Source organism: Ictalurus punctatus, chromosome 10 (genome assembly GCF_001660625.3).
Source record: "Ictalurus punctatus breed USDA103 chromosome 10, Coco_2.0, whole genome shotgun sequence".
Classification (NCBI taxonomy): Eukaryota; Metazoa; Chordata; class Actinopteri; order Siluriformes; family Ictaluridae; genus Ictalurus; species Ictalurus punctatus.
The window spans coordinates 3,628,220-3,647,283 of record NC_030425.2 but is presented as its reverse complement, the minus strand read 5'-3'; the positions used below and the strand labels follow the sequence as shown (position 1 = coordinate 3,647,283).

The window sequence follows — 19,064 nt, the reverse complement described above, 5'->3', positions numbered from 1 at the left end:
TTGACAGAACCTCCAAAGGGAAAAAGGGAAAATTGTAATCAAGCGAGTTTTTCCAAATTTGTTTCTCAACAAGTAAGTTTTAGCGTGCTAGGTTGCCGAAATAGCTCAGTTGGGAGAGCGTTAGACTGAAGATCTGAAGGTCCCTGGTTTCGGCGTTGTTCTTGGTATTTTGAAGACACCGGCGTGATCTCTGACCTTTGCGTTAATTGTTGCCTCCCAGGAGCCTAAGGCCATAGTTGCTGCGTGGCCGGTATGTGGCACTAATCGCCTGGAAAAACACAACTTGGCAAACAGCTTGGTTCCATGGTGTAATGGTTAGCACTCTGGACTCTGATTCCAGTGATCTGAGTTCAAATCTCAGTGGAACCTGCACCAGGTTTGTAGAGGTGTCTTCATGAAAGCAAACCAACTGTCTCAACAGAAACTTAGCTTTGCACCCAGCTGTTTTTAACCTCCCAGACAATTGAAATGTGAATAAGGTACTATTCAGTTTCTCTGCTTATTACACTGCTGATTTTGGGTGCAATGGCCAAAATAACTAAGTTTGGACACTTTGAATCCAGTGATGCCATTTCTCATCTCTTGTAAAGATGACTCTGGAGCCAGTTCTGTTGAATGTGAACATGGGCCAAGGCGAAATTCTTTGGCCCATGATTTTGAGCCCACATTTGATTTTCCTGAAATTCCATGGCTGGGGGAACGTTAGTCTGGAGCCCTGATGGTGGCAGGTTCCTGCTTGCTCTGAGAAGAAAATTCCAATCAAGATGTAAATGGCCGATTTCCGATTTTTGTTTGATACAGTACTGATTTTGTGTGTATTGCACAGGACAACTCAGTTGGGAGACATTGAATCCATTGATCCGATAGGAAATATTGACAGAACCTCCAAAGGGAAAAAGGGAAAATTGTAATCAAGCGAGTTTTTCCAAATTTGTTTCTCAACAAGTAAGTTTTAGCGTGCTAGGTTGCCGAAATAGCTCAGTTGGGAGAGCGTTAGACTGAAGATCTGAAGGTCCCTGGTTTCGGCGTTGTTCTTGGTATTTTGAAGACGCGATCTCTGACCTTTGCGTTAATTGTTGCCTCCCAGGAGCCTAAGGCCATAGTTGCTGCGTGGCCGGTATGTGGCACTAATCGCCTGGAAAAAACACAACTTGGCAAACAGCTTGGTTCCATGGTGTAATGGTTAGCACTCTGGACTCTGAATCCAGTGATCTGAGTTCAAATCTCAGTGGAACCTGCACCAGGTTTGTAGAGGTGTCTTCATGAAAGCAAACCAACTGTCTCAACAGAAACTTAGCTTTGCACCCAGCTGTTTTTAACTTCCCAGACAATTGAAATGTGAATAAGGTACTATTCAGTTTCTCTGCTTATTACCCTGCTGATTTTGGGTGCAATGGCCAAAATAACTAAGTTTGGACACTTTGAATCCAGTGATGCCATTTCTCATCTCTTGTAAAGATGACTCTGGAGCCAGTTCTGTTGAATGTGAACATGGGCCAAGGCGAAATTCTTTGGCCCATGATTTTGAGCCCACATTTGATTTTCCTGAAATTCCATGGCTGGGGGAACGTTAGTCTGGAGCCCTGATGGTGGCAGGTTCCTGCTTGCTCTGAGAAGAAAATTCCAATCAAGATGTAAATGGCCGATTTCCGATTTTTGTTTGATACAGTACTGATTTTATGTGTATTGCACAGGACAACTCAGTTGGGAGACATTGAATCCATTGATCCGATAGGAAATATCGACAGACCCTCCAAAGGGAAAAAGGGAAAATTGTAATCAAGCGAGTTTTTCCAAATTTGTTTCTCAACAAGTAAGTTTTAGCGTGCTAGGTTGCCGAAATAGCTCAGTTGGGAGAGCGTTAGACTGAAGATCTGAAGGTCCCTGGTTTCGGCGTTGTTCTTGGTATTTTGAAGACACCGGCGTGATCTCTGACCTTTGCGTTAATTGTTGCCTCCCAGGAGCCTAAGGCCATAGTTGCTGCGTGGCCGGTATGTGGCACTAATCGCCTGGAAAAACACAACTTGGCAAACAGCTTGGTTCCATGGTGTAATGGTTAGCACTCTGGACTCTGATTCCAGTGATCTGAGTTCAAATCTCAGTGGAACCTGCACCAGGTTTGTAGAGGTGTCTTCATGAAAGCAAACCAACTGTCTCAACAGAAACTTAGCTTTGCACCAAGCTGTTTTTAACCTCCCAGACAATTGAAATGTGAGTAAGGTACTATTCAGTTTCTCTGCTTATTACCCTGCTGATTTTGGGTGCAATGGCCAAAATAACTAAGTTTGGACACTTTGAATCCAGTGATGCCATTTCTCATCTCTTGTAAAGATGACTCTGGAGCCAGTTCTGTTGAATGTGAACATGGGCCAAGGCGAAATTCTTTAGCCCATGATTTTGAGCCCACATTTGATTTTCCTGAAATTCCATGGCTGGGGGAACGTTAGTCTGGAGCTCTGATGGTGGCAGGTTCCTGCTTGCTCTGAGAAGAAAATTCCAATCAAGATGTAAATGGCCGATTTCCGATTTTTGTTTGATACAGTACTGATTTTATGTGTATTGCACAGGACAACTCAGTTGGGAGACATTGAATCCATTGATCCGATAGGAAATATCGACAGAACCTCCAAAGGGAAAAAGGGAAAATTGTAATCAAGCGAGTTTTTCCAAATTTGTTTCTCAACAAGTAAGTTTTAGCGTGCTAGGTTGCCGAAATAGCTCAGTTGGGAGAGCGTTAGACTGAAGATCTGAAGGTCCCTGGTTTCGGCGTTGTTCTTGGTATTTTGAAGACACCGGCGTGATCTCTGACCTTTGCGTTAATTGTTGCCTCCCAGGAGCCTAAGGCCATAGTTGCTGCGTGGCCGGTATGTGGCACTAATCGCCTGGAAAAAACACAACTTGGCAAACAGCTTGGTTCCATGGTGTAATGGTTAGCACTCTGGACTCTGAATCCAGTGATCTGAGTTCAAATCTCAGTGGAACCTGCACCAGGTTTGTAGAGGTGTCTTCATGAAAGCAAACCAACTGTCTCAACAGAAGCTTAGCTTTGCACCCAGCTGTTTTTAACCTCCCAGACAATTGAAATGTGAATAAGGTACTATTCAGTTTCTCTGCTTATTACACTGCTGATTTTGGGTGCAATGGCCAAAATAACTAAGTTTGGACACTTTGAATCCAGTGATGCCATTTCTCATCTCTTGTAAAGATGACTCTGGAGCCAGTTCTGTTGAATGTGAACATGGGCCAAGGCGAAATTCTTTGGCCCATGATTTTGAGCCCACATTTGATTTTCCTGAAATTCCATGGCTGGGGGAACGTTAGTCTGGAGCCCTGATGGTGGCAGGTTCCTGCTTGCTCTGAGAAGAAAATTCCAATCAAGATGTAAATGGCCGATTTCCGATTTTTGTTTGATACAGTACTGATTTTATGTGTATTGCACAGGACAACTCAGTTGGGAGACATTGAATCCATTGATCCGATAGGAAATATCGACAGACCCTCCAAAGGGAAAAAGGGAAAATTGTAATCAAGCGAGTTTTTCCAAATTTGTTTCTCAACAAGTAAGTTTTAGCGTGCTAGGTTGCCGAAATAGCTCAGTTGGGAGAGCGTTAGACTGAAGATCTGAAGGTCCCTGGTTTCGGCGTTGTTCTTGGTATTTTGAAGACACCGGCGTGATCTCTGACCTTTGCGTTAATTGTTGCCTCCCAGGAGCCTAAGGCCATAGTTGCTGCGTGGCCGGTATGTGGCACTAATCGCCTGGAAAAACACAACTTGGCAAACAGCTTGGTTCCATGGTGTAATGGTTAGCACTCTGGACTCTGATTCCAGTGATCTGAGTTCAAATCTCAGTGGAACCTGCACCAGGTTTGTAGAGGTGTCTTCATGAAAGCAAACCAACTGTCTCAACAGAAACTTAGCTTTGCACCAAGCTGTTTTTAACCTCCCAGACAATTGAAATGTGAGTAAGGTACTATTCAGTTTCTCTGCTTATTACCCTGCTGATTTTGGGTGCAATGGCCAAAATAACTAAGTTTGGACACTTTGAATCCAGTGATGCCATTTCTCATCTCTTGTAAAGATGACTCTGGAGCCAGTTCTGTTGAATGTGAACATGGGCCAAGGCGAAATTCTTTAGCCCATGATTTTGAGCCCACATTTGATTTTCCTGAAATTCCATGGCTGGGGGAACGTTAGTCTGGAGCTCTGATGGTGGCAGGTTCCTGCTTGCTCTGAGAAGAAAATTCCAATCAAGATGTAAATGGCCGATTTCCGATTTTTGTTTGATACAGTACTGATTTTATGTGTATTGCACAGGACAACTCAGTTGGGAGACATTGAATCCATTGATCCGATAGGAAATATCGACAGAACCTCCAAAGGGAAAAAGGGAAAATTGTAATCAAGCGAGTTTTTCCAAATTTGTTTCTCAACAAGTAAGTTTTAGCGTGCTAGGTTGCCGAAATAGCTCAGTTGGGAGAGCGTTAGACTGAAGATCTGAAGGTCCCTGGTTTCGGCGTTGTTCTTGGTATTTTGAAGACACCGGCGTGATCTCTGACCTTTGCGTTAATTGTTGCCTCCCAGGAGCCTAAGGCCATAGTTGCTGCGTGGCCGGTATGTGGCACTAATCGCCTGGAAAAAACACATCTTGGCAAACAGCTTGGTTCCATGGTGTAATGGTTAGCACTCTGGACTCTGAATCCAGTGATCTGAGTTCAAATCTCAGTGGAACCTGCACCAGGTTTGTAGAGGTGTCTTCATGAAAGCAAACCAACTGTCTCAACAGAAACTTAGCTTTGCACCCAGCTGTTTTTAACCTCCCAGACAATTGAAATGTGAATAAGGTACTATTCAGTTTCTCTGCTTATTACACTGCTGATTTTGGGTGCAATGGCCAAAATAACTAAGTTTGGACACTTTGAATCCAGTGATGCCATTTCTCATCTCTTGTAAAGATGACTCTGGAGCCAGTTCTGTTGAATGTGAACATGGGCCAAGGCGAAATTCTTTGGCCCATGATTTTGAGCCCACATTTGATTTTCCTGAAATTCCATGGCTGGGGGAACGTTAGTCTGGAGCCCTGATGGTGGCAGGTTCCTGCTTGCTCTGAGAAGAAAATTCCAATCAAGATGTAAATGGCCGATTTCCGATTTTTGTTTGATACAGTACTGATTTTGTGTGTATTGCACAGGACAACTCAGTTGGGAGACATTGAATCCATTGATCCGATAGGAAATATTGACAGAACCTCCAAAGGGAAAAAGGGAAAATTGTAATCAAGCGAGTTTTTCCAAATTTGTTTCTCAACAAGTAAGTTTTAGCGTGCTAGGTTGCCGAAATAGCTCAGTTGGGAGAGCGTTAGACTGAAGATCTGAAGGTCCCTGGTTTCGGCGTTGTTCTTGGTATTTTGAAGACACCGGCGTGATCTCTGACCTTTGCGTTAATTGTTGCCTCCCAGGAGCCTAAGGCCATAGTTGCTGCGTGGCCGGTATGTGGCACTAATCGCCTGGAAAAACACAACTTGGCAAACAGCTTGGTTCCATGGTGTAATGGTTAGCACTCTGGACTCTGATTCCAGTGATCTGAGTTCAAATCTCAGTGGAACCTGCACCAGGTTTGTAGAGGTGTCTTCATGAAAGCAAACCAACTGTCTCAACAGAAACTTAGCTTTGCACCCAGCTGTTTTTAACCTCCCAGACAATTGAAATGTGAATAAGGTACTATTCAGTTTCTCTGCTTATTACACTGCTGATTTTGGGTGCAATGGCCAAAATAACTAAGTTTGGACACTTTGAATCCAGTGATGCCATTTCTCATCTCTTGTAAAGATGACTCTGGAGCCAGTTCTGTTGAATGTGAACATGGGCCAAGGCGAAATTCTTTGGCCCATGATTTTGAGCCCACATTTGATTTTCCTGAAATTCCATGGCTGGGGGAACGTTAGTCTGGAGCCCTGATGGTGGCAGGTTCCTGCTTGCTCTGAGAAGAAAATTCCAATCAAGATGTAAATGGCCGATTTCCGATTTTTGTTTGATACAGTACTGATTTTGTGTGTATTGCACAGGACAACTCAGTTGGGAGACATTGAATCCATTGATCCGATAGGAAATATTGACAGAACCTCCAAAGGGAAAAAGGGAAAATTGTAATCAAGCGAGTTTTTCCAAATTTGTTTCTCAACAAGTAAGTTTTAGCGTGCTAGGTTGCCGAAATAGCTCAGTTGGGAGAGCGTTAGACTGAAGATCTGAAGGTCCCTGGTTTCGGCGTTGTTCTTGGTATTTTGAAGACGCGATCTCTGACCTTTGCGTTAATTGTTGCCTCCCAGGAGCCTAAGGCCATAGTTGCTGCGTGGCCGGTATGTGGCACTAATCGCCTGGAAAAAACACAACTTGGCAAACAGCTTGGTTCCATGGTGTAATGGTTAGCACTCTGGACTCTGAATCCAGTGATCTGAGTTCAAATCTCAGTGGAACCTGCACCAGGTTTGTAGAGGTGTCTTCATGAAAGCAAACCAACTGTCTCAACAGAAACTTAGCTTTGCACCCAGCTGTTTTTAACTTCCCAGACAATTGAAATGTGAATAAGGTACTATTCAGTTTCTCTGCTTATTACCCTGCTGATTTTGGGTGCAATGGCCAAAATAACTAAGTTTGGACACTTTGAATCCAGTGATGCCATTTCTCATCTCTTGTAAAGATGACTCTGGAGCCAGTTCTGTTGAATGTGAACATGGGCCAAGGCGAAATTCTTTGGCCCATGATTTTGAGCCCACATTTGATTTTCCTGAAATTCCATGGCTGGGGGAACGTTAGTCTGGAGCCCTGATGGTGGCAGGTTCCTGCTTGCTCTGAGAAGAAAATTCCAATCAAGATGTAAATGGCCGATTTCCGATTTTTGTTTGATACAGTACTGATTTTATGTGTATTGCACAGGACAACTCAGTTGGGAGACATTGAATCCATTGATCCGATAGGAAATATCGACAGACCCTCCAAAGGGAAAAAGGGAAAATTGTAATCAAGCGAGTTTTTCCAAATTTGTTTCTCAACAAGTAAGTTTTAGCGTGCTAGGTTGCCGAAATAGCTCAGTTGGGAGAGCGTTAGACTGAAGATCTGAAGGTCCCTGGTTTCGGCGTTGTTCTTGGTATTTTGAAGACACCGGCGTGATCTCTGACCTTTGCGTTAATTGTTGCCTCCCAGGAGCCTAAGGCCATAGTTGCTGCGTGGCCGGTATGTGGCACTAATCGCCTGGAAAAACACAACTTGGCAAACAGCTTGGTTCCATGGTGTAATGGTTAGCACTCTGGACTCTGATTCCAGTGATCTGAGTTCAAATCTCAGTGGAACCTGCACCAGGTTTGTAGAGGTGTCTTCATGAAAGCAAACCAACTGTCTCAACAGAAACTTAGCTTTGCACCAAGCTGTTTTTAACCTCCCAGACAATTGAAATGTGAGTAAGGTACTATTCAGTTTCTCTGCTTATTACCCTGCTGATTTTGGGTGCAATGGCCAAAATAACTAAGTTTGGACACTTTGAATCCAGTGATGCCATTTCTCATCTCTTGTAAAGATGACTCTGGAGCCAGTTCTGTTGAATGTGAACATGGGCCAAGGCGAAATTCTTTAGCCCATGATTTTGAGCCCACATTTGATTTTCCTGAAATTCCATGGCTGGGGGAACGTTAGTCTGGAGCTCTGATGGTGGCAGGTTCCTGCTTGCTCTGAGAAGAAAATTCCAATCAAGATGTAAATGGCCGATTTCCGATTTTTGTTTGATACAGTACTGATTTTATGTGTATTGCACAGGACAACTCAGTTGGGAGACATTGAATCCATTGATCCGATAGGAAATATCGACAGAACCTCCAAAGGGAAAAAGGGAAAATTGTAATCAAGCGAGTTTTTCCAAATTTGTTTCTCAACAAGTAAGTTTTAGCGTGCTAGGTTGCCGAAATAGCTCAGTTGGGAGAGCGTTAGACTGAAGATCTGAAGGTCCCTGGTTTCGGCGTTGTTCTTGGTATTTTGAAGACACCGGCGTGATCTCTGACCTTTGCGTTAATTGTTGCCTCCCAGGAGCCTAAGGCCATAGTTGCTGCGTGGCCGGTATGTGGCACTAATCGCCTGGAAAAAACACAACTTGGCAAACAGCTTGGTTCCATGGTGTAATGGTTAGCACTCTGGACTCTGAATCCAGTGATCTGAGTTCAAATCTCAGTGGAACCTGCACCAGGTTTGTAGAGGTGTCTTCATGAAAGCAAACCAACTGTCTCAACAGAAGCTTAGCTTTGCACCCAGCTGTTTTTAACCTCCCAGACAATTGAAATGTGAATAAGGTACTATTCAGTTTCTCTGCTTATTACACTGCTGATTTTGGGTGCAATGGCCAAAATAACTAAGTTTGGACACTTTGAATCCAGTGATGCCATTTCTCATCTCTTGTAAAGATGACTCTGGAGCCAGTTCTGTTGAATGTGAACATGGGCCAAGGCGAAATTCTTTGGCCCATGATTTTGAGCCCACATTTGATTTTCCTGAAATTCCATGGCTGGGGGAACGTTAGTCTGGAGCCCTGATGGTGGCAGGTTCCTGCTTGCTCTGAGAAGAAAATTCCAATCAAGATGTAAATGGCCGATTTCCGATTTTTGTTTGATACAGTACTGATTTTATGTGTATTGCACAGGACAACTCAGTTGGGAGACATTGAATCCATTGATCCGATAGGAAATATCGACAGACCCTCCAAAGGGAAAAAGGGAAAATTGTAATCAAGCGAGTTTTTCCAAATTTGTTTCTCAACAAGTAAGTTTTAGCGTGCTAGGTTGCCGAAATAGCTCAGTTGGGAGAGCGTTAGACTGAAGATCTGAAGGTCCCTGGTTTCGGCGTTGTTCTTGGTATTTTGAAGACACCGGCGTGATCTCTGACCTTTGCGTTAATTGTTGCCTCCCAGGAGCCTAAGGCCATAGTTGCTGCGTGGCCGGTATGTGGCACTAATCGCCTGGAAAAACACAACTTGGCAAACAGCTTGGTTCCATGGTGTAATGGTTAGCACTCTGGACTCTGATTCCAGTGATCTGAGTTCAAATCTCAGTGGAACCTGCACCAGGTTTGTAGAGGTGTCTTCATGAAAGCAAACCAACTGTCTCAACAGAAACTTAGCTTTGCACCAAGCTGTTTTTAACCTCCCAGACAATTGAAATGTGAGTAAGGTACTATTCAGTTTCTCTGCTTATTACCCTGCTGATTTTGGGTGCAATGGCCAAAATAACTAAGTTTGGACACTTTGAATCCAGTGATGCCGTTTCTCATCTCTTGTAAAGATGACTCTGGAGCCAGTTCTGTTGAATGTGAACATGGGCCAAGGCGAAATTCTTTGGCCCATGATTTTGAGCCCACATTTGATTTTCCTGAAATTCCATGGCTGGGGGAATGTTAGTCTGGAGCTCTGATGGTGGCAGGTTCCTGCTTGCTCTGAGAAGAAAATTCCAATCAAGATGTAAATGGCTGATTTCTGATTTTTGTTTGATACAGTACTGATTTTGTGTGTATTGCACAGGACAACTCAGTTGGGAGACATTGAATCCATTGATCCGAAAGGAAATATCGACAGAACCTCCAAAGGGAAAAAGGGAAAATTGTAATCAAGCGAGTTTTTCCAAATTTGTTTCTCAACAAGTAAGTTTTAGCGTGCTAGGTTGCTGAAATAGCTCAGTTGGGAGAGCGTTAGACTGAAGATCTGAAGGTCCCTGGTTTCGGCGTTGTTCTTGGTATTTTGAAGACGTGATCTCTGACCTTTGCATTAATTGTTGCCTCCCAGGAGCCTAAGGCCATAGTTGCTGCGTGGCCGGTATGTGGCACTAATCACCTGGAAAAAACACAACTTGGCAAACAGCTTGGTTCCATGGTGTAATGGTTAGCACTCTGGACTCTGAATCCAGTGATCTGAGTTCAAATCTCAGTGGAACCTGCACCAGGTTTGTAGAGGTGTCTTCATGAAGTAAACCAACTGTCTCAACAGAAACTTAGCTTTGCAGCAGGTGGTTTTTAACATCCCAGACAATTGAAATGTGAATAAGGTACTATTCAGTTTCTCTGCTTATTACACTAATGATTTTGGGTGCAATGGCCAAAATAACTAAGTTTGGACACTTTGAATCCAGTGATGCCATTTCTCATCTCTTGTAAAGATGACTCTGGGGCCAGTTCTGTTGAATGTGAACATGGGCCAAGGCGAAATTCTTTGGCCCATGATTTTGAGCCCACATTTGATTTTCCAATGGGTTTTCGGGGATACCAGCCAAATTTCATTGCCAACTTCCTATCTAACATACACATTTTCGTGTCCGAATAGGAAACACTCTGTCAACCTTACACACACTTAAGGAAGCAGCCTGTCAGTCACCCTTTTTAGCATAATAATTTACAGTATTACAAACAGCTTTGGACCCAACATATTCTGCGGCCTCTATGATGATGATTTATGTATTAGTTACAGGGGGGAAAAAGATGAACATTATTGAGAGGTAGCTACAGATATTCATAAACAAGATTAGTAACTGGTCAATGAAAAATGTATTTAATTCTCTAAAGCAATGACTGTACATATGCACTTCCGTCTTCTTTGATCTCTGCACTTGGACCCAGAACTCTTTATGGAAGGAGAGCCCATTAAGGTCATAAAAGAAACCAAGTTTTTAGGGCTCACTTTGAGCTTCAAACAATCTTTTATCCCAGACATGAAATCACTAAGAAAGAGATGCCTTAAAACAATCGACATTATAAAAGTATTGCCTAAAATAAGATGGGTACTGTACTACTTGTTTACATCTCTATAGAATGCTGGCCTAGATGGGCTATGGAAGTGTAGTCTATGGCGCCACCAGGAAATCCTATATCAAAACATTGGATACAATACACAACCTAGAATTAAGACTCTCCCTTGCAGCTTTCAGGACTTCACCAGTTCAAAGCTTGTACATTGAAGCATGGGAACCATCACTTCAAAACAGACGCTTTGACACTGGCCCTGCAGTATGCAGTCAAGCTAAAGGCAGTATAAAATAATCCAGCTCATTCTCCAGTTTTCCACCCTCAATATCTACAACTGTATGAAGCCAGACCTATGTATATTAGTCCTTTTGGGATCCACATAAATCCCCATCTAGAGAACAAGGATATTAATTTGGACATCCTATCACAGACATATACATGCTCTATACCACCCTGGAATATAAAGAAACCAAACATTATAATTGATCCGACCCAATATAAGAAGACAGTGACCTACCCAAATGAATATATGTAAACAACAGTTCTTAGACACAAGATGCCATTTCCCACTTCATAAACCTGTATATACAGATGAATCTAGGAGGGACAATAGTGTGTCTGCAGCAGTAGTGCTCCGATAACAACGACTTGGTATTTATATTCCTGGACAAAGCTTAATTTTCACAGCTGATGTCCGTGCTTTGCTCCTAGCCCTAAAGCAGATAGAGAGCACACAAAAACTGCACTTTTTAATCTGTACAGATTTCTCTCCAAGCACTTGAATCCTTAAAGACCAAACATTCCATAATTGCAAGCATCCTAACTAAAGTGGATTCTTTACAGAGACAAAATTTCAACATCTTATTTTTTCTGGATACCAGGGCATATGGGGCTGTCTGGCAACGAAGAAGCAAAGATTGTTGCTAAGGAAGCCCTCAAATTGAGAATTACAGTTTGTCAAATCCCACCATCAGCTCTTAAACCAATAATAAACTCATACATCCTAAAAAAAAGTGGCAAATGGAATGGGACCAGGAGTGGTAGTGCCAGTTGTCATAATGCTCATGTGTCGACCTCCTCTGTACATGTACATGTCTAAAGGAGTATACTTTGAAAGGCAATGTGTATGACTGTGTGCATACGCTAGTGTATGTGTAAAAAAAAATTACATATACTTTGGGCTTTAAAGTAGACAAAGACTCTCAACTGAACTTAAAATTTTTACCAAGTAAGCTTTAGTGTAGCAATCCGAGTTAAAAAAATCTCGGTGGAGAAGAAAAATATGGGCTTATTCTGTCACCTGGGATTTGATTATATTGTCTTAGTCTAAGACCTACGGTGTTTTCAATCCAGCTTGGTTAAATGGTGTAATGACTAGCACTCTGGACTTTGAATCCAGTGATCCAAGGTAAAATGTTGGTGGAACCTGCAAGGACTTTCAGACTTTCTGTTCTCTAAACAGTTGAAAAGATTTTGTTGAAGGCTGTAGTCTGCCAATGTACATGGACTGCTTAGCTTTATACTAATCAGTACATACTGTATCAGTGGCCGAGCAGTAGTTACTGTCACAGTACGCAATTTTGGCCATGGCCTGTGAGTGAGTGAGTGAGTGAGTGAGTGTGTGTGTGTGTGTGTGTGCGTGTGTGTGTCCTGCCTCCTTCGACACGCTCGCTTCTTCCTTCTCTTTGGCCATTATTTTCCAGGACTGAGCAGCTAAAAAAGTGAGCAGTTGTTGCATCCACATTCAGACCACTGCAGCATATCACAGGACTCGCGACCTCATTATAGGTTATATAAATGAATTATTAATACTATGTATATTCATTAATATTTAACAGTAATAGAGGAATGCCACTAAATGTTGTGAAATAAAAGTACATTTCTGTGATTAAAAATTAACTTGAGTAGACGTATAAGTATGAGCATTAGAACCTAATCTTAAAAGTATGTTTTTTAAAAAAATTACTCAAGTAAAGGTAATGAAGTAAATGTAGCGTGTTACTACCCACTGCTGGATGATAGTCAGGTTTGAGTGAGCAACCAGTTTTATTTAAAGAACAGGGATCTATGAGATCCTGATCTTCACAGCATGTTTCTGATAGTCTATTATGGCATGAACAAAGGAGATTTCTGAGAGCTTCCAAAGAGTTTGGATTCCACCAATCCACAGACAGACAGATTGTGTACAAATGGAGGAAATTCAAGGCCATTGCACCCTCCCAAGGAGTGCTCAACCAACAAAGTTCACTCCAAGCGCAAAGCGTGTAATGATCTGTGAGTTCACAAAGGAACCTAGGGTAACTTCTAAGCAACTAAAGGCCTCTTTCATGTTGTGTAATGTTAATGTTCATGAGTCCACCATCAGGACAACACTGAATAATAATGATGGTTGCAAAGAGAAAGTCACTGTTCTCCAAAAGAGCACAAAAGAAGTACATTGCTACCTGTCTGAATTTGCAAAGCATCATGTGGACCAGCCAGAAGGGTATTGGAAAAGTATTTTTGGTTTAAATGAGAAGTTTTATATTTGGAGAAAGGAAAGCACTGCATTCCAACATAAGAACCTTATCGAATCTGTGAAACATGGTGGTGGCAGTATCGTGGTTTGGACCTGGGCCAGGACGACTTGTGATCATTGATGGAAAAATTAATTCTGAATTGTACCAGCGAATTCTAAAGGAGAACGTCTGTCTGTGATCTGAATCTCAACAGATAGTGGGTCAAGCAGTAAGACAACGACCCTAAGCAAACAAGTCATTCTACCAGAGAATGGCTAAAGAAGAATAAATTTAATGGAATTGGCAAGTCAAAGAGCTTAATCCAATAGAAATTTTATGGAAGGACTCGAAGCAAGCAGTTCATGTGAGGAAACTCACCAACATTCCAGAGTTTAAGCTGTTCTGTCATGTACAGTATCTCACAAAAGTGAGTACACCCCTCACATTTTTGTAAATATTTGATTATATCTTTTCATGTGACAACACTGAAGAAATGACACTTTGCTACAATGTAAAGTAGTGAGTATACAAATTGTGTAACAGTGTAAATTTGCTGTCCGCTCAAAAGAACTCAACACATAGCCATTAATGTCTAAACCGCTGCAACAAAAGTGAGTACACCCCTAAATGAAAATGTTCAAATTGGGCCCAAAGTGTCAATATTTCGTGTGGCCACCATTATTTTCTAGCACTGCCTTAACCCTCTTGGGCATGGAGTTGACTGGAGCCCTCTTCCACTTCTCCTTGACGACATCACAGAGCTGGTGGATGTTAGAGACCTTGTGCTCCTCCACCTTCCGTTTGAGGATGTCCCACAGATGCTCAATAGGGTTTAGGTCTGGAGACATGCTTGGCCAGTCCATCACCTTCACCCTCATCTTCTTTAGCAAGGCAGTGGTCGTCTTGGAGGTGTGTTTGGGGTTGTTATCATGCTGGAATACTGCATACTGATCATGCTCTTCTTCAGTATGTCACAGTACATGTTGGCATTCATGGTTCCCTCAATGAACTGTAGCTCCCCAGTGCCGGCAGCACTCATGCAGCCCCAGACCATGACACTCCCACCACCATGCTTGAATGTAAGCAAGACACACTTGTCTTTGTACTCCTCACCTGGTTGCCGCCACACACGCTTGACACCATCTGAACCAAATAAGTTTATCTTGGTCTCATCAGACCACAGGACTGCAGTAATCCATGTCCTTAGTCTGCTTGTCTTCAGCAAACTGTTTGCGGGCTTTCTTGTGCATCATCTTTAGAAGAGGCTTCCTTCTGGGACGACAGCCATGCAGACCAATTTGATGTAGTGTGCGGCGTATGGTCTGAGCACTGATAGGCTGACCCCCGCACCCCTTCAACCTCTGCAGCAATGCGGGCAGCACTCATACGTCTATTTCCCAAACACAACCTCTGGATATGACGCTGAGCACTTGCACTCAACTTCTTTGGTTGACCATGGCGGGGCCTGTTCTGAGTGGAACCTGTCCTGTTAATCCACTGCATGGTCTTGGCCACCGTGCTGCAGCTCAGTGTCAGGGTCTTGGCAATCTTCTTATAGCCTAGGCCATCTTTATGTAGAGCAACAATTCTTTTTTTCAGATCCTCAGAGAGTTCTTTGCCATGAGGTGCCATGTTGAACTTCCAGTGACCAGTATGAGGGAGTGTGAGAGCGATGACACCAAATTTAACACACCTGCTCCCCATTCACACCTGAGACCTTGTAACACTAACAAGTCACATGACACCGGGGAGGGAAAATGGCTAATTGGGCCCAATTTGGACATTTTCACTTAGGGGTGTACTCACTTTTGTTGCCAGCGGTTTAGACATCAATGGCTGTGTGTTGAGTTATTTTGAGGGGACAGCAAATTTACACTGTTACACAAGCTGTACACTCACTACTTTACATTGTAGCAAAGTGTCATTTCTTCAGTGTTGTCACATGAAAAGATATAATCAAATATTTACAAAAATGTGAGGGGTGTACTCACTTTTGTGAGATACTGTATGTGATTGTGCCCTGCAATGGATTGGCACCCTGTCCAAGGTGTACCCCGCCTTGTACCCGATTGTCCCTCGGATAGGCTCCAGGTTTCCCTGTGACCCTGAAAAGGATAAAGCGGTATAGAAGTTGGATGGATGGATAGAAGCTGTTCTGTCCTGAGGAATGGGCTACAATTCCTCCAAGCCAATGTGCAAGATTGATCAACAGTTACCAGAACTGTTTAGTTGCAGTTACTGCTGCACTAGGGGGTCATACGAGATACTGAAAGCAAAGGTTTTTGCCACTCACAGTTATGTAACATTGGATCATTTTCTTCAGTAAGTAAATGTAGTATAACATATAACATATATGTGTCTCATTTGTTTAACTGGGATCTCTTTATCTACTTTTCCAGGCATCTGATGATTTTTTAGGTCATATTTATGCAAATATATAGAAAACTCTAAAGGGTTTACAAACTTTCAAGCACCACTGTTTGTGTGTGTGTGTGTGTGTATATATACATATATACTAAGCCACCATGCAGGGTTCGAGTCGGGGCTATGTGTGTGCAGAGTTTGCATGTTCTCCCCGTGCTGCGGGGTTTTTCTCCGGGTACTCCAGTTTCCTCCCCCAGTCCAAAGACATGCATGGTAGGCTGATTAGCATGTCTAAAGTGTCCGTAGTGTATGAATGGGTGTGTGAGGGTGTATGTGATTGTGCCCTGCGATGGACTGGCACCCTGTCCAGAGTGTACCCCGCCCGATGTTCCCTGGGATAGGCACAGGTTTCCCTGTGACCCTGAAAAGGAATAAGAAGATGGATGGATGGATGGATGGATATATATATATATATATATATATATATATATATATATATATATATATATATATATATATATATATATATATACACACACGAACACACAGTACTGCCTTCAAAATAATGGAATTAAAAGTTTCTACATTAAAAAAAACCTGTAAAGAGCAGTAATCAGTAGTAAATGAAACAAAGTCAATATTTAGTGTGACAAAAAATAAAAATAAAAATAAAAACAGTAGTCTCCGGTACAATTTGTACAGTTTTATAAAGAAATTAGCTGGTAAGTTTTATTGAGCACCTTGCAGAACCAGCCTTCTGGAGACTTTGAATTTAGCACTTAACAAAACCCAGCAGCCTTCATTGTGTTTTTTGTCTGAAAATTGGTCTCTTACATAATATGCTGCCTTCTTTACTGACACAGAAAAATTTTCTGTAACATTTCATTTTGTGCTTGACAGTCAGTAGTAATTATTACTAAGTTTGTACAAAAAGAATAGGGTAAAACTTTCGCATTGTACTGTGTGTATATAATAAATAAATAAACACACACACACACACACACACACACACACACACACACACGCACACACACAGTGCTCTCCACTAATATTGGCAACCTTGGTAAATATGAGCAAAGAAAGATGTGAAAAATTGTTTTTATTGTTTTATTGTCTTTATTGTTTGACCTTTTTATCTTTTGTTAAAAATTTCTAATAATTGCAAACACAACACAGATTTATATATATATATATATATATATATATATATATATATATATATATATATATATATATATATATATATATATCTTATTTAAATATAAGTGTGCAACAATTATTGGCACCCTTATGAATTCATGTGAGAAAAATATATTTAAAGTATATTCCCAGTCTACTGGAAATGTTATCTATATTGTTGTATCTATACATGTATCTATATTGTTTCAACAGACTGTGAAGAGGATGACTCAAATGGCCAAAAAATTTCCAAGGATCACAGCTGGAGAACTGCAGAAGTTGGTTGCATCTTGGGGCCAGAAAGTCTCCAAAACTACAATCCGAACTCACCTACATCATCACAAGTTGTTTGGAAGGGTTTCAGGAAAAAAGCATCTACTCTCATCCAAAAACAAGCGTCTTCAGTTTGAAATAAACTACTGGAACTTCAAATGGGATCGGGTTCTATGGTCAGATGAAACCAAAATACTGTTTTTTGGCAATAAACACCAGTGATGGTTTTGGCGCACACTGAGAGGTAGCCAAATGGAAAAGTACTTTATGCCTATGATTAAATATTGTGGTGGCTCTTTAATGTTTTGGGGCTGTTTTTCTGCCATATGACCTGGACATTTAGTTAGTATACATGGCATCATGGCATCAACAGATATTAAATGAAAACTTGACTGCCTCTTCCAGAAAGCTTAAGCCGTGATTGGATCTTCCAGCAGGACAATGACCCAAAACATATGCCAAAATCAACACAAAAATGTTTTACTGACCACAAAATCAAAGTCCTGTCATGGCCATCCCAGTCCCCTGACTTGAAACCCAGAGAAAACCTGTGCAGTGAACTGAAGAGGAGAGTCCACCATTCTTTTCAAATTCCAATTTGGCCTTCTGATTCTTGCTGCTGATGAGTGGTTTGGATCTTGTGATATGGCTTCTATATTTCTGCACTCAAAGTCTTCTTGAAAAGGTGGATTGTGTAGCTTCACCCCTGCCCTGTGAAGGTTATTGCTGATGGCACTGACTATTGTTTTTCGGTTTTTGCTCACAACTCTCACAATGTTTCTGCCATCAACTACTGTTGTTTTCCTTGGCCGACCTGTTTGTTGTCTGGTTATAAGTACACCAGTGGTTTCTTTGTCAGGGCATTCCAAATTGTTCGATTGGCTGTGCTCAATGCTTTTACTATGACTCTGATTGATTTTTCTCAGCTTCAAAATGTCAAAATGTCAAAATGTCAGCTACAGTGAGGGAAATAAGTATTGAATGCATCAACATTTTTTTCAGTAAATATATTTCCAGTGAGGTTATTCACATGAAATTTTTACCATTAATCAGTATTAACTCAAGAAATCCACAAATATAAAGAATTGAAACATTAAAAGCCCATAATAGTATAGTAATAACACTTTATTACACAACTTTATTACACATAAATACTATAAATATACAACAAGGTAAAAATAAAGAACATTCACACACTACAGAGCTGATGAATCTTTTAAATTCAAAATAGAAATAAAGAACTCATTAAAATATCAAAACTATATAGAATATTGAATATGGAATATAAATGGGAAAGAGAACTCGCAATTAAGATATGAGAAGAAGGTTGGAACACATGTCAAGACAGTCAAGACAATGGAAAGAATTTAGATTTAACATTAATGAAATATTACACATTAAATAAACACATTGCCAATGTTGGGTTACTCAGAAAAAGTAATCTACTGCAGATTACTAATTACTACTTTAAAATTGTAATTTGATTACATTACTGATTACTGCATGTAAAAAGTAATCAGATTACTAATTACTTTACTTTCAAGTTACTTTCAAACCTATCAAACCTACAAAAATACACACGAAGTGAGACTCATAGTTCTTTCAGTAATTTTAGTGTGCATCAATGAATGACATGTTCAGAAAAAGTTGGATTTAACATAAATCTTGCCTCGGGTGTTTTTACTGTTTGTAGGATGACCAGACAGATAAAATGAACTCGAACTAGGCTAGTTTGGTGTCGCTAGCCAAAGGGAGGCACAGCTAAGCTATCATTGTATGAGTTTAGCTGCTACAGTGCCATGTAAAGTATGTAATCTCTCCATATGCTCTACTCATACCATGTTCACATAAACTGGAACTCATATAGACATTTACACACCTTGTTTTCCCACTCAGCATGAGCGGATGTTACTGTTTCAGTTTCAACCGATTTACTGGTTTAAATTAGCATATATCCATTTTTCCTCACACTGAATGTAAGAGCTAG

General features: G+C 41.3%; 12 non-coding genes across 12 annotated transcripts; all 12 read left to right on the top strand.

Moving 5' to 3' along the window:
- Positions 1 to 297: 297 nt before the first annotated feature.
- On the top strand, positions 298 to 369 carry trnaq-cug (transfer RNA glutamine (anticodon CUG)). Its single transcript has one exon. It is a non-coding gene; the product is annotated as a tRNA-Gln (tRNA).
- Positions 370 to 1,165: 796 nt separating this feature from the next.
- trnaq-cug (transfer RNA glutamine (anticodon CUG)) lies at positions 1,166 to 1,237 on the top strand. The gene has a single exon. It is a non-coding gene; the product is annotated as a tRNA-Gln (tRNA).
- An 801-nt stretch (positions 1,238 to 2,038) lies between these two features.
- trnaq-cug (transfer RNA glutamine (anticodon CUG)) lies at positions 2,039 to 2,110 on the top strand. Its single transcript has one exon. It is a non-coding gene; the product is annotated as a tRNA-Gln (tRNA).
- An 802-nt stretch (positions 2,111 to 2,912) lies between these two features.
- On the top strand, positions 2,913 to 2,984 carry trnaq-cug (transfer RNA glutamine (anticodon CUG)). The gene has a single exon. It is a non-coding gene; the product is annotated as a tRNA-Gln (tRNA).
- An 801-nt stretch (positions 2,985 to 3,785) lies between these two features.
- On the top strand, positions 3,786 to 3,857 carry trnaq-cug (transfer RNA glutamine (anticodon CUG)). The gene has a single exon. It is a non-coding gene; the product is annotated as a tRNA-Gln (tRNA).
- An 802-nt stretch (positions 3,858 to 4,659) lies between these two features.
- Positions 4,660 to 4,731, top strand: trnaq-cug (transfer RNA glutamine (anticodon CUG)). The gene has a single exon. It is a non-coding gene; the product is annotated as a tRNA-Gln (tRNA).
- Positions 4,732 to 5,532: 801 nt separating this feature from the next.
- On the top strand, positions 5,533 to 5,604 carry trnaq-cug (transfer RNA glutamine (anticodon CUG)). Its single transcript has one exon. It is a non-coding gene; the product is annotated as a tRNA-Gln (tRNA).
- Positions 5,605 to 6,400: 796 nt separating this feature from the next.
- Positions 6,401 to 6,472, top strand: trnaq-cug (transfer RNA glutamine (anticodon CUG)). Its single transcript has one exon. It is a non-coding gene; the product is annotated as a tRNA-Gln (tRNA).
- An 801-nt stretch (positions 6,473 to 7,273) lies between these two features.
- On the top strand, positions 7,274 to 7,345 carry trnaq-cug (transfer RNA glutamine (anticodon CUG)). The gene has a single exon. It is a non-coding gene; the product is annotated as a tRNA-Gln (tRNA).
- Positions 7,346 to 8,147: 802 nt separating this feature from the next.
- On the top strand, positions 8,148 to 8,219 carry trnaq-cug (transfer RNA glutamine (anticodon CUG)). Its single transcript has one exon. It is a non-coding gene; the product is annotated as a tRNA-Gln (tRNA).
- An 801-nt stretch (positions 8,220 to 9,020) lies between these two features.
- On the top strand, positions 9,021 to 9,092 carry trnaq-cug (transfer RNA glutamine (anticodon CUG)). The gene has a single exon. It is a non-coding gene; the product is annotated as a tRNA-Gln (tRNA).
- Positions 9,093 to 9,888: 796 nt separating this feature from the next.
- On the top strand, positions 9,889 to 9,960 carry trnaq-cug (transfer RNA glutamine (anticodon CUG)). The gene has a single exon. It is a non-coding gene; the product is annotated as a tRNA-Gln (tRNA).
- Positions 9,961 to 19,064: the final 9,104 nt, after the last annotated feature.